Source organism: Columba livia, chromosome 2 (genome assembly GCF_036013475.1).
Source record: "Columba livia isolate bColLiv1 breed racing homer chromosome 2, bColLiv1.pat.W.v2, whole genome shotgun sequence".
NCBI lineage: Eukaryota > Metazoa > Chordata > Aves > Columbiformes > Columbidae > Columba > Columba livia.
The window spans coordinates 115,541,768-115,559,291 of record NC_088603.1 but is presented as its reverse complement, the minus strand read 5'-3'; the positions used below and the strand labels follow the sequence as shown (position 1 = coordinate 115,559,291).

The window sequence follows — 17,524 nt, the reverse complement described above, 5'->3', positions numbered from 1 at the left end:
TAGGAGAGACACAGCAGCTTTTGTGTTCAGATGTAATATCCTGAACATTTTCCAGCTTCACTTTGTGATACAATCAGAGGAAACTTCAGCCACCACACACTGGTTTCTGTGATGAAGAATTCCAGAAATATGGAGAAAGAAGGAGTCCTGGTGCTCTCCTAATGGGAGAGGATGGGAACCTGAGCCCCACAGCACACAATTCAGTTCAGAAGAAATATCTGGGCTTAAATGCATATCCATCTCCTCAGGATTTAGCTCAGACTTTCAGACATCAGTGAGAATTTTGCACTAATCAAAAAGCAGAGTAGGGAAATAAATGCCACACATTTCTTGCAGTTTCCAAGAATTTTTTTGCCACAACGGACTAGAGTTTTGCTGGATTTTAAGCAGTCCTTATACTTTGCTGGCAAATGTACATATCTACATAAACAAAGCATATTGACCACAGTTATTCAAACAGCCAGAGTCCTGTAAGTGCTTCCAGAGGCTAAGTGAAACCAGTAGGGCTGATACTTATAAAATGACATAGTCCTACTCCTGCAAGTCAATAGGTGTCTTTGTAAATGTACAATACCTGAAAAATCTAATAAATTATTTTATCCAATAAGCTAAAACTTTTAACAACTAATGAATGTCTGTATGGGTCATTAACAGCAGTACAAAGTAATTATATCATAATTGCTGGAGAACTGAACTCTTGTTTGTACCATCCAAAAGAAGAGATTATTTAAACAACCAAAGAACAAAACATGATTCTGTGCTATTTGCAGTGTTATACTATGAATGACATAGAATAGGTTCCTAAAATACCTTCTCTGTTTAGAGTTGTTCCTTTTTTTTTTTTTGGTCTTAATAAATAAGGAATTCTGTGATCACTGAACAGCATCTAGAAGACTAAAGGAATTATGTGATTTGGAAATACTTGTAGAACTTGATTTGGAGATACGAATTTGATTGTTCAATATTGGGTTGTTCATATGATAATACACTCTCCCTTTTTGTTTCTGCAACAAAAAACCTTGATATTTCCATGGATAATCCTCATTGAAAACAAACCAAGAGAACAAGGGAGATAGCTCCACTGATTTGGAATTAAAGGGTTTCAGCCATACTTTCTTACAGATTCACAAATAACTGATTTCCCATATGAGCTCAGTCATGGCACAGAAGAACCAGTAAAAACTACATCACATATTATGGTCTTTTGAAATATCCATTTGTCATTCATTTGTATTGGTAAAATCATTAATTTATTATTGATTTTTTAACATGCTTTTCTTAATACTAACATGTATTATCTGTGAACAAGAGAAGTTCGTGCTTGTTCAATCAAGTACTTACTTCTTCAGATTTTTGTCACTTTTGTTTTTTTAGAGTTCACCTCTGCAACTGATCATTTCCCTTACTAAATATCATAGATGTATAAATTCAGTTTTTCTGCCTTCCAAACCACCCAGACATTGTAGATGTAAATTTTAATGTTACTTGCATTCTGCTTGAAAGCAACGAATAAAAAGAATGCAGAGACAGACAGGAGGGGGAAAAAATTCCTAAATCCTCTGAGTCAGAGGCTGTCTATTTAGAATATGTTTATTCAAAACCCATCACAATGGAGTTCTGTTCCCATGACTGGGCCTCCTCTATGTTACTGTGATACTAATAATAAATTGTTACAAGCAGAGAAAGTAAAAACTTTTATGCATCCAAATGACAAGGAAACTCTGACCCTATTTTCAAAAGCAGCTAAATTGCCTTCAGAGCCTGAATGCCATTTACTTTCTTACATACAATACCACTTTTGAAAATTTTACCTAAGATATAAGAATGGACTAGCAACTGAGCCAAGACAGAGATACTGTGCATAAAGAAGCTGGAAGAAGGAGAGACAAAAATCCAGTTTAAATTCATAATACATACACACACACATATATACTTACACACATATATGTACACACACACACATCAATTGAATATACTGCACTTAAACACCAAAGGATTCTCTTTACACAGGTAATTGGCAAGTAGGCTTATGGTACAGGAAAAAAAAACAGTGCTTCTGAGCACTAACTGGTTTTCTGAACCTTAGGAACTCATAAACTGGTTTGTGAGGGTTGCAAAACTACAAACCACAGAAGCAACATCATAGTCCAGAAAAAACAATTTGTTCTACAGTGCTTATTTGCAAGCCTTCCCACTTCCCATACTGAGCTTCTCTGCCCTGGCAGCCACATGTGATACACTACGTCCACTGCTAAATCTCTGCTGAGCAAATTCAGAGCTGTCATAGGGTAAAACAGGTAAGTCATATGCATTATTTAAGGTGGTCCCAGATGGCTATGGGAGACTTGCTAAATTTCTGCTCTAAATTTTAAAGCAAGCTTAAAAATATGAGAACTGGGAAAATCACTCAGTTCTTGCTAGCAGTGTGTGAACACTTGTACTATAGGAAGGCATTAAGGCGCACACTACATCTCAAGACTTTTTCAGACTTTGCTTGCTTTTTCTCACAGTTTTGATTTCTAATGTGAACTTTCCAGATTTAAAAAATATAGCTCTGTTAGAATGACCCGAAACTATCTCTGCCTTATCAAAACTCTACTGAGTAATAGTTTGAATAGGCTGAAAATGTTAATAAACCTCTCAATTAAAGTGATCACAGGTCATCATGAAACTCCAAACCAGGCAAGTTTTGCACTGCCAGACAGGGTCAGGCTTGGTCAGGATTACTCAGAAGCTGGCTCAAATTATTTCATCCAGGATTTTCCCAAGAATTATATCAGGCAAGTGTTCAGCCCCACAATGGCCATAAGGCTCTGTGATACCCCTAATTTTCAACAGAAAGTCAAGCAGAATGGATAAGCTTTTCCAAGTCATCAAGAAGGTCGTGATATTGCCACTGTCATTAGGGAAGTTATTAATTAATTTTCCAGAAGATCTTTGTCTTGGTATTTTTCTGCAGTAAGGACTTAGATAAGAACAGACTAGGAGAGTCAAGATCAAGGTAAAACAGAAATAAAGTTAGTTTTCTAGAGACATGGAGATTTTGGCAGCTATGAACTTGAGAAGTAAGGTTTGCAGCATATTATTTTAATGTATAATGATATTCTTGATTGTCCAATATTCATAAGAGGTTTCCCTGCCTTGCAGTGTTTTTCTTTCTTAATTTTATGATCAACAGAACTGTTTCAACAATTTCTTTTACGTGGGAAGTTCATCCCAGTTACCAGCACCACTGGGACCTACCGAATAGATCAGTAAAAGACACCTCCATAAGCTGATCCCTGAGGCAGAAGCTTTGTCTAGAGGGGACTACTGCAACCAGTCACCTTTATCACACAGACCACAGAGACTGCATTAGGCCCTAAAATCCACTTTCAGGAGTTGTTCAAGGACCAATATTGTCCTTTAAATCTCCCATTTTTGCTGACTCCCAAGATCCTAAGAAGCTACATCTTCCCCTATAGCAATCAAGTCCAGCTATTGCACACTTGCTAACAGTTATTGCAGAAACTGTGATGACTGACCTCAGAATTTCAACTCCTTAAATCTTTCTCCTTTCAGCTACTTGATTCTGGATAAGCCAGCCATTAAGAAAAAGTGCAACGTCCAGCCACACACCTAGGCTGCTGCCCACTGACTTTCCTTTCAAGCTGTCAGCTACTAAGTATTTCCATGTTCTTTTGACATAAGGTTGAGAGAATATGATTTTTTAAAAAAAACAAATACTATTAGGACAACTACGAACACCTTGCAAATGTACTGTTCTATGGCGAATATATCTTCCTATATCTTATCCAAATATTTTCCAAATGGACAAGTGTCTACTTCATATACTGTTTGCACAGTTTGTATTAATTAACGGCCCTTTTTTGTACTGGTAGAGAGCACCAGGATTAACAGATTGTGAAGATTGCTCAGCCTTGTCATTGTCTAAGGCATTGGCAGCAAATCCTGCAGGGTCTTGGTTGACAAGAATGGAAGATCATCACAGATATATGAAGAAATTAAGTTAGTATAGGTCACGACCAATGATTGACTCTTCTGAACCAAAATAAAGTTTCACTGTTAAGCTCTTGCATGTTACTTTTATGATGTATTCAGGGACAACAAGGCTTGTCTGATGTCCTTATTGACTTCATTTTACAGTATAGGTATTTCACCATACAATTCTGTATTTAATTCAGTCACAAAAGGCCATGCACTAGAAAGTTATTATTTACTTACACCATGCTACTGTCTAGGCACCTAATTGAGGATCTATGTAGTATACAGACATATAAAAAAGAAAACAGTCCCTGCCTCAGGCAGTTGTAGTCTGTGTGGTAAATACACCAGGTAAACACAATTGATAAATAGCAGAGGGCTGGAAGACTGAAAAATAAATGCATAAAATTTATCAGAAAACAAAGGATGCAGCTTCCTACCTTACTTCCTTCTCAGAATCAAACAGAATCACAGAATGTTAGGGATTGGAAAGGACCTCGACAGATCCTCTAGTCAAATCCTTCCTTCTTATTTGTCCTGTCTTCAGCATCCAAATCTAGCAGTTTATTTTTGAGCTCTTTTGGTATGAATTTTAATACTTTATGCTTGCATGCAGATAAATTCCATGAATAAAAATATTATAATAATATCAGATACACTTAGAAACCATATGTATATGCATTACAGAAAACATTAAAAATTAGTGAGAAAGACTATCAGCAATCACAAGGTTTTGCATGTATTTTGGAATGCATCTAATCATGAGCACATGTAGGTATTTTTCCTGCACATCTCAGTTCATTACATGTATACAGCTAATACATATTAATATATTTCAACATCATTATCCTATCTTATACTTGTAAGGATGGAAAAGAGGCTGGAGAATAGTAGGATAAATGAGTTGAAAAAGAAGCCTAGAGAGAACCAGGTATAACTGAAAATAAGCGTCAGAGTGACAGTCTTAATCACTGTCCATGTTTGTACTCACTAGAAAACTCTCCTTAATTTTCATCATAATTTTTTATTATGGTGTACGTTTCATTGCCCTGGTTATATTGATTCCAATGAGAGATGCCATTTTATAATTGATGGATGACATTAAAGAAGTGCAGGCTGGCATCCAGGCCTAACAATCTTAGAAGGCCCAGTAACGAAGTTGTAGCAACTGTTACCATCCTCTCCCCCTTCTTGTTTTTGCAAGACATGTCCTTTAGAAGATCAACACCTACTTTATCTATTTGATTAGACACTGACATTTAACACCATGTTTTTTACACATGGTGAAATGTATATGGATCGATCAAAAATATAAATGAGTGCAGAATGAAGGACATGCTGATACCCCATGTATTGCTGCACTAGGGAGAAGCTCAGGTAGAGAAAACATCTGTTTCCAGATGTTGCTACGTTTGTAGACTGAGCTCGCTAAAGAGCCTACACGTATGAAAAGCAACTGAGGAATGACTTACCCTGCACCTTTTTTATCATATCAAATAAGGCCAGGGCACTGTCTAAAGTACAGTAAAGTACCGTACCAAGATCATTGCATTCTTTTATCATTATCACACACTTAGCACAGTTTTGGCACATGCCAGACAATGTCTGGATGTGGTTTTGGGGACACCACATTTCAGGAGCTATTCCCACTAGGCGGCTTGAAAGCTATCATGCTGAATTCTGAGTGGAGTAGACACAAGCTATGTGGACACACGCCAGGCCATTCTGTTTGGCCTCAGGAGCAAATATTAACCTCTGAAGCACTTCACATACTGCTTAGACTTAGCTTTTTGAGGTGCAAGACATACCTGCATGATTTCCCCACCATGAGGAAATTCCCGTGAAATCTACATCTCTTCATAATGACTTCTTCTAAAGAACCTTCTCCTTCTACTGAAGAAAGACTATACATCACAAGATATGTTTGAAGATGAGGATGTCAAAAAGATCATCACCGACTGCACCATACAATCTGGACTGAAAATCACTAACTGGGATTTCATTCTACTTTTATGGATCACTTTCATGGCTCTAAGGCCGAAGGAAAAACACAAAGGTCAGCCTGAAGATGCAGAAGCAGAAGGGATTCGTGGCAGCATAGGTGTGAAGCAACTAAAGTTGCATATAGTGATCAGGAACAGCAATTAGGATTGGTATGGCAGGTCAGGAAACAAGCCAAGGAACTCCTAAAAACAACTCTGCATGACATTGCAACCTAAAATTCAGCAGTGTTTAGCCAAAGGGTTAAATTCCAAAAGCCAGCTAGCTTTTTTGGAAAGAGCTTTGTAAGTTTTAAAGGTTTACAGGGGTTCAGCAATACACTGGACAAAGGTTTGAATGGTAAACACAGCAAGCACTATTAAGCACTCAGGAACCACATCCAGCTCACTAAATTCTCTCAGTTGAAAATACTTGTATTTTAGGTAAATATTAGATGTAAGCATCACCTACATACTGCACTTACTCTAATGCTAATGGCCACTACTGGCAAGAAAATGCTTGAGTAGACCCATTATGGTCACTATATTATGTTTTAAGGTGTGCCATGTATCTGTACATGTATGTATACATACACAAATGTAGACAGACCCACACATACCCACACACTTGTAAAAAAACACTTTGAAAAGGTTTTCTAAAGTAATCAATGTACAGGCTTTCTGTTGGAATGCCAACAACTAATAGCTGAACTTTCTAGAGGTTAAAAAAATTTTCCACACAAAATTCAAATTAAAACTTGAAACCGAAGGTCAATGACTACAAACTAACAATCTCAGAGAACTAAGTCTTTATTCCGGATCTATTCTTGGCCAAAAGAAATGAGTAGACCAATACATTCATATTACGTGCTTTTTTTATCCATGTCCCCTGCTGAGTAAATGGCAGTTAAGCACACTTGCATATAGTGTCTGAAAAGAAAATGAGCATTTTTTACTGGTTAATTTGAAGTGTAGGTGTCTGATTAATTTTAATGAAGTTATTCCCTAAGAAAGTAGTTTATTAAGAGAGGCTGTAAATGTTGCTCTTCTTCCCTAAGTCTTGTCTTTTATAAATTTTCAGATATTTTTCCTGAGGTTTGTTTCTGACTTTTAAAAAAGGAATAAAGTGCTATTTATCACCAGATCTATGTACTTTGGGGTCTGTACCACAGAGGTACTTCAAAAACTTAAAAAAAAAAAATATTTGAAGCCATTAAAAAATAGAGAAACAAAGTAGTGATAGTAGATTACATTGAAAATTACATAAATAATTTTTATCTATTTGTCTATATATAATATTTTTAAATTTTTATGCAAAGGTTGTGTGTATATCTTTGTGGAAGAGGGTTTATAGCTGTAATTCTGAGCAGTGGTTGAGGATATTCAGTGGCAAAATGCCTTTTCTTTCTTTGTGTAGCAAGACAGCAGCCATTCTGCCTTAGTTAAATCTAAATGTCAGTGATCACGACTGATCCTGCCCAGATTTTCTGTCATCTCTGCTAACTGTGAACAGAGGGGTCAGTGTTTGGCACCCAAATTAGCAGACAAGACCAGCAACACTTTGCAAGGATATCAGGTACTTTTTAGCTGGCTGGTTTTGCTGCTCCATAACGGCTGTGAGTAGGAAGGTAAAGGGAGCTTCAGCAGCCATGGAATTCACAGGTTCCAGCCACATGTTTCATAACATGGCAAGATTTTATCCCCCCCATGACCACATTGACTTTTTTGTTTTTTTGGACTTTTTATTTCCCCTTAAAGAACTAGAGATATTCTTTGACTGTTCTTCTGAAAACCTGACACTTCTTTGTCTGCTCTTCCAAGGGGAGGGCTCTTTTACACTGTATTCTTCTCCAAGCTAGGACTGCCAATTATAGCTCCACCTGGGCTCAGGAATAAAAGATGTCAGACTGCAGCCTTTGTCCTTTTTTTTGCCTGCTTTATACTGCTATTACATTGATTGCTCTTTGTTTCCCTGCAATTGGGGTCTTACAATTGCAGTCCACCTCCTTCCCTCCCTCTATCAGACTCCCTGCTCCTTGTTCTAAGCTTTTTTCCTTCCCTATTCTTTATTTTTTTTCTTATTTTTTTCCATTGTCACTATTAATTTTTGGCTGAGTTTTGATAAGAATCACTCACCTAGCTCTGAACCACTTTAGATTTTAAGCCACACTTAGAGGCAAGCAAAGGTAAGTGAGCAGTGAGATCAACATGGACACTGTTTTACCCTTTACTCAGCATCCTGTGTCTCATTTACACTTTGTGCTTATGACTGCTTTTAATATGATTATTCTGTTCAGTTTAGAAATCTGATGTGGATTATTCTGAACTAGAAGTGGATCTCTGCCCCTTCGTGGTCTGTTCACATCTGCCCAAAGAGCAGAGCAGAAAGCTGCAGCCAACAATGTCAATATAACCCTATAAAGATTAATAGGGTACCTGAAAAGCAACAAGGACTTTGAGTGATTTCAAGGATTCCAAAGACTCAAGAAATCAATTTCAGTGAAAATGTCCTTGCTAATTTAGTACCTGATAGTATTTGACACTTCTGTACTCCAGTAATACTGAGAAATATAAGGATGAGATTTGTGTGTCTTTTGCAATCAGAATTGCAAATGAAAATTAATGCTATCTAAATCCATATGGACAGAAAGGTAAAGAATACCCTTCTAATACCTATCTATTCAAAACAGAAGTTAGCTCTATTATTATCTTCACATCTAGTGAAAAGAAATAAATCAGTAATGGAAAATAAATTAAGGAGACTGGCTAAATAAGAGTGTAATATTGCCTAAACTATTAAATCTTGCATATTGTATCAGAACTGCTGCAGCATTGCCTTAGCACTGAAGAACCGTGTCAGGCTGCTAGAGCAAAAAAGCCCACAACTGTTTCTGGCATGAGACAATTTGGATGCTAGTAGACTTGATCTTGTCATTCTTTCATTGCACATTAACAAAGACACCAGCTCATGCTAGATGCTCAAAATAGGATAAAAGCAACCCATAAAATAAAATCTCGCCTCTGATGATGTCGTGGGTATTAAAATTCTGTTTATAGTGAAGATTTTTATATGTCCTAATTACATACTGGAACTAACTATTGTCAGTTCTGCCATGCTGAAAGAGCCTTAATGATGACATTATAGTTTGAATAGAATTTTTAAGCAGATCTAATGTAAAAAGGGATGTAATTACTCAAATTTTAAGTTTACTTGATCTAGGAATAGAAGCATACTATATCTTTCCCTAATACTGCTGCAGTCTTCGTGATGCAAACAAGGTCTAAAGTTATGTACTTTCAAAAACAAAATAGGAAAGAAAACTACAGATATCTTAGGGGGCTGCTGAAAGGACAAAATACCTAATAAGAGACACATTTATTTTTCCAGTAACTATAAAATATGTTATACATCTATTTTTTTTTTCTAGGAAACATTTGTATTTCATTAGCCCTGGTAAGGTTGTTACCCAAGTCCCTTTTCTAGTGTGCAAAATAATTTGCAAATATGGGAATAACAGGGAAGCAAGCAGACAAAAAGCATTAAAGGGAAAATGATTTGATATACACTATTGGATGTTAGATGGTACATACCAGATGTGAAAGGATCTTTTGTCAAAAAGTAGCAGCATTCACCTGGCATCATTTCACTGAAAATATGATGGAGAAAAAAGGTATCATATTGGTCTTCTTTATTTTTCCTCCTTCTGCTTAGTTAAGAAGAGAGACACAGAATTTCAGAGAAATCTGATAAACTTTCCATAGATTGCATATACACACACTTTGTCTAAGTACATATATTGTCCATACACAGACACACACACACACATACAACAGAATATGCATACAGATATATGTATAAAAGTATGTGTACAGACACATATGACCAGAAGCACACACCATTTTATTATGTATCAAGTTACATCACTGTGCAAGGAAAGAGAAAACTTTTGACCCTCAAAGCATAGCAAACATTGTGAACCTGAGCTGTATGCTTAAGTAAGTGTTCTATTTTTTAAGATTAGCTATGCATAGTCCAAGTTAAAGCTTTACCATTTATATGTGTGTATCCTACCTACCTTACAGCCTTTTCCATGTGTCTAGGCTTGTATGAGTAGTGCAGGTTAGTCACCAAAGCATGTGGCAGCATGAGGACAAGGTAGAGCGCTGAGCAAACCCCAGCTCCCATCTCTCATCATAGCTAGCTGTATTCTTCTCTTCTATGTGTAGCCTGTCTTGGTACTGTGGCAAGCTGCATTCCCATTTAAGTAAAATGTGTCTCACAAGTGAGCCTCACAGATCTATTTTATATTTGCCAGGTTCGCAGGCCTCATCTGCACTGATGAAAGCTAATGAAAAACTTGTTGAAGGAAAGAGAAAAGAGAAGCAGGGCAGTAAGAATTAATAGCTGCTATGCTGTTATGGATGGTGCCAGAAACTGCCTTTAAAATACAATTTCAAGCTGAAATTCAGAAAGAAAACTCTCAAACAGATACGACAAAAATACCGGAAGGTCATCTGTCATTTGTACTGTTCAAATAACCATCACATTGAAATGATGTTTTTGCCAGAAAAGTGGCAGTTCCAACAAAAACATCTACTTCTCATGAGTCGTGTGAGTAACATCTACAGAGCATACCAAGAAAAAACATATTTGAAGCACAGGTGTGGGAGTTAAAATCTCTGCATTCATTACTGGATTTGCCACAGGACCTGGAGCATGTCACTAAATATTGCTAAGCCAGTGTGTCTTCATCAGCTAAATAAACACATCAAAAGGTGATTGGGCTAAAACAGAGTTGATCCCACTGAAGGCATCAGGAATCTGTTCTGGATTAGAAGTATCAACACACCTTCTGCCAGTTAATTTATGGGCATTAATGCTCATAATGTATTTTGCAGTCCTTAGAGAAACAGTCAGGCATGGAAAAAGGGCCATTCAAAGACCAAGTTTCACTGTGCTTTGTACTGATGACTCATTATTTTTCTGGGAAAGAAGGTCACTGCCTCTTGAATCATCAACAAAATGGCAGTAAACTCTGATTTCAGACTGCGTGCAGGACCTGAGGGCATGAAGGAGAGCAAGGAGACAGAGCATTTTCCAGATGATTCCTGAGAATTTTAGCCATCAGGAGAACCTGTTCTGTCTGCAAAAAAGGATGAAGACAGAGTCCTTGTACCTTATCAACTCCAAGCCTGAGCTTCAGCATTTCTGTCCAGGTGCCCCTGTGGTTCCTGTGGTTTCATGTTACTGCTGCTGTTGCTACTGTGGTTTGTCTGAGGTATGTGGGAATAGAAAGACCAGCTCTCCATGAGAGAATCATGCTGGGCACTGTGGATTTGCAAATGAGAGTGGCTGTGAAAAGTAACTGAAAGTGAAGTTTGACATCTTAGACATTGCTGCTAGAAATAAAAAAGAGGGACTGTATACCATAGGTCTTACAGTTTGCCTTGGAAAATTAGCCTTTTGTATGACTCCATTTCCTTTTGTTTTTCCATTTTACTGGAATTCTTGACCAGCAGAGTTTATTTAAGAAACTATGAAATACACCAAGAAAAGTAATTAAATCAAACCTGAATTCATAGTTGCTAAAAAAAAGAGTATATGATGAATGATATTATCCATAAATATACTTATAACACCTTAGTTATTACTCTGTAATCCTTAAAATGATTGCACTTTAAGGGCCCTGGACTTACCAGGAGGTATCTGAAGGTGTAGTTATCTATATGTTGAACTGAGTTCAGGAACCTGTATTTCTTCCATCTGGAAAACGTTTTTTTTAGAAAAAAAAAGAAAAAAAGTGTGTATGTCATCAGAAACAACAAATTCACTGCCCTGTCAGTGCCTTATTTTGTTTTAAAAGATCAGTACTCCACATACTCATTTTTTACAGAAAGTTTTCTCATCTGTCAGTTTCAGGTTCCCTAAACTAAGTTCTTGTCATACTCACAGCAAGGATTGGGCTCTCTGAAAACCTGATACCCACTTCTGAGGAAGGAGTTGTCATTTGCACTCCTTACTGCTTAGTTGTCATTAGTTCTTATGTGTTCTTTCAGGGCTTCAAGCCTCAGCAGTCAAACCAGTCTTTTAAGTCCAGTAGATTCATAACGTTGAACCAGAATCTGACCTAATCATTCCCCCCCTCAAGTATTTGCTAAGCAGTGGCTAAGCTTAATACACTCTTCTCTTTTCTGTGTATTTTTGCAGTCAGATGCCTCTGGAATTAGACCAACACACTCATCCAGAAAACAAACTAACGTCAGGCCACCATAAATTATTAAACAACAGTCCAGATTTGTTAGGAAGGACAGCTACACACAAAAAAAAAAAAAAAAAAAAAGCTTTTTTTTTTATTTGTTTAGGATCTAGAGGGTAGGTTACTACTTTTACTTCACTCCCCTCCTTAGCAACTGTGAAAACAAAATATGTCATAAAATGGCATACTTAGCCTCAACATCGTTTATGTGTAAAGTGAACATAAGTGGTGCATTCATCGTGTTATCAAAAGCACTCACGGTTCTCCTTTACCCTGTGCTTTCCCACCTAACAGCACTCCTCAGGGCAGAGGCCAGACCGCTGGGAAAGATAAAAGCAGGAAAAAAATGCCGTGGAGATGAAGCCCTGGAGAAGCAAGATGACAGACTGCGCAGCATGACTGCAATGACACGCATTGGGACGGGAAGGTGGAGTCGCATGTTGAGCCCACAACTTCTTATCCAGCCTCGTGCAAATCAGGACAGCACTGAAAACTCTGGCTGATCTAAGTTGTTTTCTCTTTAATGCTTTCTGATAGGATTTTGCATGGAAATTGTGTACCACTCTGAGTTAAGATTTTTAGTACCAATAGCAAGAGGTCTAAGCTTTATAACTTTGCATACAAAGTTGTCTAGGTCAAAACTTTATGAAATTTCAGTCCAAAATCTATTGATTTATACAAAACCTCTCTGTCTTTCCCATTTCTGGTAAAGTTCAAATGTAACAATTGCATGAGTTATACATGAAGTTTCTTTCCACCAGTTTATCTTGCTACAATATGGAAACAGGAATTAGCTTAATTCCTGTCCAGTATAGTCAGTGTAAGTTCTTAAATTTAAAGCAGAATGAGGGAACTTCTGACTAGAACCTGATAAGACTAATAATACCCTCTGCTTGTAATCAGACTGAAAACTCAGACCAACTAGAGAGGATGTACAATTTTTATTTCTAGGAAGAAAGTCAGTCACACCAACTTACATCATCACCAGGGACTGGACACCATCAAAAAAGCAGGAGAGCAGCACTCCAGCTGCCAAGGGTTGTCAGATCAGGTCTGTGCGCTATTGTACGTTTATTTGCCACAGTGGTGTCTTCAATACCAACAACATGGTTTGCTTCAAATCCAGTATCAAAAGGGATTTTTATAAGTTTTTAAGAATTTGGGGGATTTATATAAAGATGACTGGGGAAAGGACATTTATTGTATATCTGTGTGAAATAAACAAGGAAAAGATCAGTTTGGTAGAACGGAAGGCTGAGGGGGGCATCGGAGGAGGGCATGTTTTGCATGTTTAAGAATAAAATAAGAGTGTGGAGGGGCATTTCGGGGTCTGAATTTTACTCCAGATGTTTGGAGAGAACCAAATCTTGTGGTGTCTTGTCCATACTGCCTTTTGGGAACAATATAGCCATGTCCTGAACTATGCCTCATTCTTCTGTTGGAAAGTGGTGACTGGCAAGAGCCAAGACTTAGACAGGGAGAACACCGACTATTAAGCAGATAGAAAATCCGTAGTCGGTGCTTGAGCTCATTCTCTGGTTTAGTTTATGCATTATGATTTAAGCATTATGATTTACAATTTATAATGTTACATAACACACAGCCCACAGTAAATCTCATCACTCTTTGAGATTTCCTTTCCAACTATAAAAGGGCATAGTGTACACGGGACACTGCTACTGTGCTTTGTTTCTTCCATAGCGTGGCAATTGTCTAACACTGAATACTATGTAGCTGTAGTAGTAAGCCAAGAAAACCTGGAGATAGCACAATATTCCTAAGAAATACTCCACATTTTCCATTATCTTATGGTTTGTTGCTTTTTTTTTTTATGTCAAATAAAATTCTTACTCATTTCAGTGGGAGTTCTTTCCTAAGTAGAAAAGATTCTGTTCAAATCAAGTCTTGGTGATGCTCAACTGATGTTTCCTATGCAGAACTGACAAAAGTGTAAGGGAATGAGGAGCTAGCATTAGCACAAAACTTGAGTGAGAAGCATATACTTCTGATGCCATGCAGCAGGATTTGACTTGTAGGAATGCTGGCAAGAATGTCACTTCTCACTCCTCTCAAATGACCTGAGCTAAGGTTTCAGAAGTTGTATGTGTGAATGTATGTGTGCATGCACATGTGAGCCTCTGCTGATTTATTTTAAAATAATCTGTCAGATCAGATGCTGGAAAAGTATTTAAAATTATTTTCATTTAAGGAAAGAGATGAGGAATGTTCATAACTGTCCTTTTCTTGGATACCATACAAAACATTACCCCTAAATTTCTGTATGGTAAAACATTCCTATTATGAACTAAAACCAAAGTGGGTCATTTGGCTTGTAAGAGACATCATTATTTTGAGCTGTGTGCTAATTAGTTCATTTCCACTGATCATCATTAATACTTGTGGCTGCACGACTCACATAGGCCAATAATATGCACATACAGCCAAGAGAATGCAGATAAAAAACTTAGAGTGACTTAAAAAAGATTAAACACAAGCTGCAAATATGGAAACATAAGAGACCTGAAATGAAAAAGCTACATATTAAACATCAAATTTAAATCTGCTTTACAGAAGGATTAAATGCTCACTGTGGACTGTGAGAGAATCCATTTCTAATGGTGAATTTATATCAGTCCACAGGGAACCCTATCAAGGCACAGCTGACTAATGACTATCATTTTCACTTGATTTCATTAGTATTTAAGTTATAGCATGAAGTACATTCCCTTCGGTGCACTGAAAGTTAGTGATTTACATACATTCGCTGCGAAGCTTTTGCTTTAGCTAATATAAAAATGATTTGCTAGTTGAGAATGTACACTTTCTTATGCCTACCTAGGTCCACTCATTCAAAAATAAATGTTAACTTTTCATATGATTAGTGAGACAACATTTTTGAGGCATGCTATAATAAAATTAAAACTATGCTGTGAGCCTGAAATTATTATTTCTTTATGGATATGATGTAACACCTTTTGTTAGGCAGCCTTTAATTGTTTGTAACCAGATTTTTCTGTACAGTGTGTGCATGCAATAAGTCTTTTTCCTCTGAGGTGTCTAAATCCACAGTTACAGCAAAATATCATAGACAAGCTTCAATTTATAGGCAAGTGATTGTGTGTGTCTTTATGACAATGTCTGTAAAAGAAATTCTGAAGATTTGGTCAAGACGGATAGCTTTTGGAAAAAAGCAAGAAGGACATGCTGAAAGTAAATGGCTGCCTGGGCACTCCTTGCTGGCACCTTTCTCCCAGATTCCCCATTCAATTTTAAAGAAAACCACTCATCTTCACCCCCAGTTTTCTGTCCCGTTTTTTTCGCCGTCCATCACTGCTCACTCAGACAATATAGTCTACCAAACTAGCTGCTCCTCATACACTTCTTCAGATTTTTCCACCTTTGCAGTTTTATTTACACCTCTGTCTTTTCCATGCTACTCTTCATCTCCAGCCGCATTTCAAACTTCCTTTCACAAGTGTCTGATACCTAAAACAGGTACAAGAAGCACCACATCTGTATTTTGCAGAGACCTCCATTCACACTAAGTTTCTTCAGAATAACCTTTCCTCCTGAGCCTTTTTTGTTCAGACCATGCAAATAGGCAGCAGAGAGACACTGTTAAGTAAATTATACTCCCTATTAGTATCAACAGCAAAGTCCAAACCCACTATATACATGACACTATCCTAATTAAATGTTATTCTCCTTTTTTCTTTATTTTAATGGGGCTACAAGAAAGATTGCAAGACTATGCTTAGGTAAGGAGGTATATCTGTAAAACATCAGATCTATATGCATAAAAACTTCAGGAAGCCCTGAACCTATAGTTATGTTCAGAGACACAAAGGAATCAAATCCAAAGCAGAGTTTAAAGTGGTGGCTCATGACCGCGTGCTAAGACAAGCCAGCAAATAAACGGAAACCAGCCTCAAAGGTTGTGCGGAAAGGGAATTAGAGGGTAACACTCTGTGTTTGCCATTTATAATCACATGCTGTAAATCCTGGCCACACAGGAAAGGTCCATGTAAAACACCTCTGATTTGTGTTATTGGCATCAATTACATGTGTCAGCCAGACAGCCCCATCAAAACTGGAATGCTGTAAATAGACACTGAGAGATGAGTCCATGTGCCAAACATCTGACAGGCTAAATAGACAGGGTGGAAAAGGGAAACAGAAGAAGGGTTGCTATTCCAGTGTTTTACCTGGGGTACTGAAGTACAGAAAACTTAAACAAATTGTTCGAAAGATGTAAATGTAAGACAGAAGCAAGCTGCAAACTCAGGTCTCCTACTTCATAGCCTTTTGCAAAAGCCCACCAGTTTTTTCCATCCTCTTCTTTATTTTCCTTCTATGTTTAGATTTTATGTTTCTTTTGATTAATGGAACTATTCAAGGTTCAATTATTCTAGTAATGGAGCATGCATGAATGAAGAGCATGTAGGATGAAAGTTTTACTTGACTTTTTTTAGGATGAATGCATCAAGTTAAAATGGGCCTTTTTCCAGATCAGCTGCTGTTTCTCTCTACTCTATGGAAAACTCCTCTGCTTCGATGCTCTTGACAGAAGATTGCTGCTTCAGCAAAAGGCTTTGAAGTTTATTCTAAGAAACTGGTGTGTTTGTGCATGTACCTTCTAACTAGAGATCAGGCTCCCTCTGTGACTGTGCTTCTCTTGGCCAGCAGAGGCAGGACTTCCAATTAGCCCTTCCAAGCTTTTATAAATCATGGTGCAGATTTGCCTTGGTTTAGGGACTGGACGGATCATAAGAAAAAGGTCAAAAAACAGGTTTCCAACACTACAAACACAAAAAGTTACTGCAAACTTCCAGTATACAGAAAGCATAAATACACTTCAGTGAAATCATGCTGAACGTCCCCAAGACCATGAAGAAAGCATTGTTTTATCCATTTGATGTTGGCTTCTGAGGATACTGTGAGTCCAGCAATTCCTTGTTTACTTAAATGTTCAAATCTCATTATAATATTTCAGTAGGTCTTTACTTTCTAAATCCAAGCATACACACGCTTGAGCCTTTACTGTGCTGCAGAGTTCAGCTGAGACAGTAGTTCTGTCTCACAATTCTGTCTGCTAGCAAACACCCTTTAACACCTTCAAACACTGTGTTTCCCTTTGAATTATTTGCAATACCACTGAGTGGCCTGGAGTTTGTTGTCTACCCCAGCAATTCTATTTCAAAAATAAAGTGCAATATTTTATATTAAAAAGAAGTCTCTGAAAATAAAGACTGCCAGTATGTCATGCATGCTAAATCATTTTGAAAATTCTGACCTCAAACACAA

General features: G+C 37.4%; 1 long non-coding RNA gene across 4 annotated transcripts in view; it reads right to left on the bottom strand.

Annotated features, from left to right (window-relative positions):
* Positions 1-17,524, bottom strand: part of LOC110365707 (uncharacterized) — a 172,787-nt gene that overhangs the window by 58,460 nt on the left and 96,803 nt on the right. For 2 of the 4 annotated variants that reach the window (XR_002425420.2, XR_010470536.1), the window contains exons 4-5: positions 11,661-11,727; positions 9,555-9,610 (exon numbers count right to left, since the gene is read on the bottom strand). The exons of the other annotated variants lie outside the window; for them this stretch is intronic. This is a non-coding gene — a long non-coding RNA (uncharacterized LOC110365707). The remainder of the gene's footprint in view (positions 1-9,554; positions 9,611-11,660; positions 11,728-17,524) is intronic. 4 annotated transcript variants of the gene reach the window in all.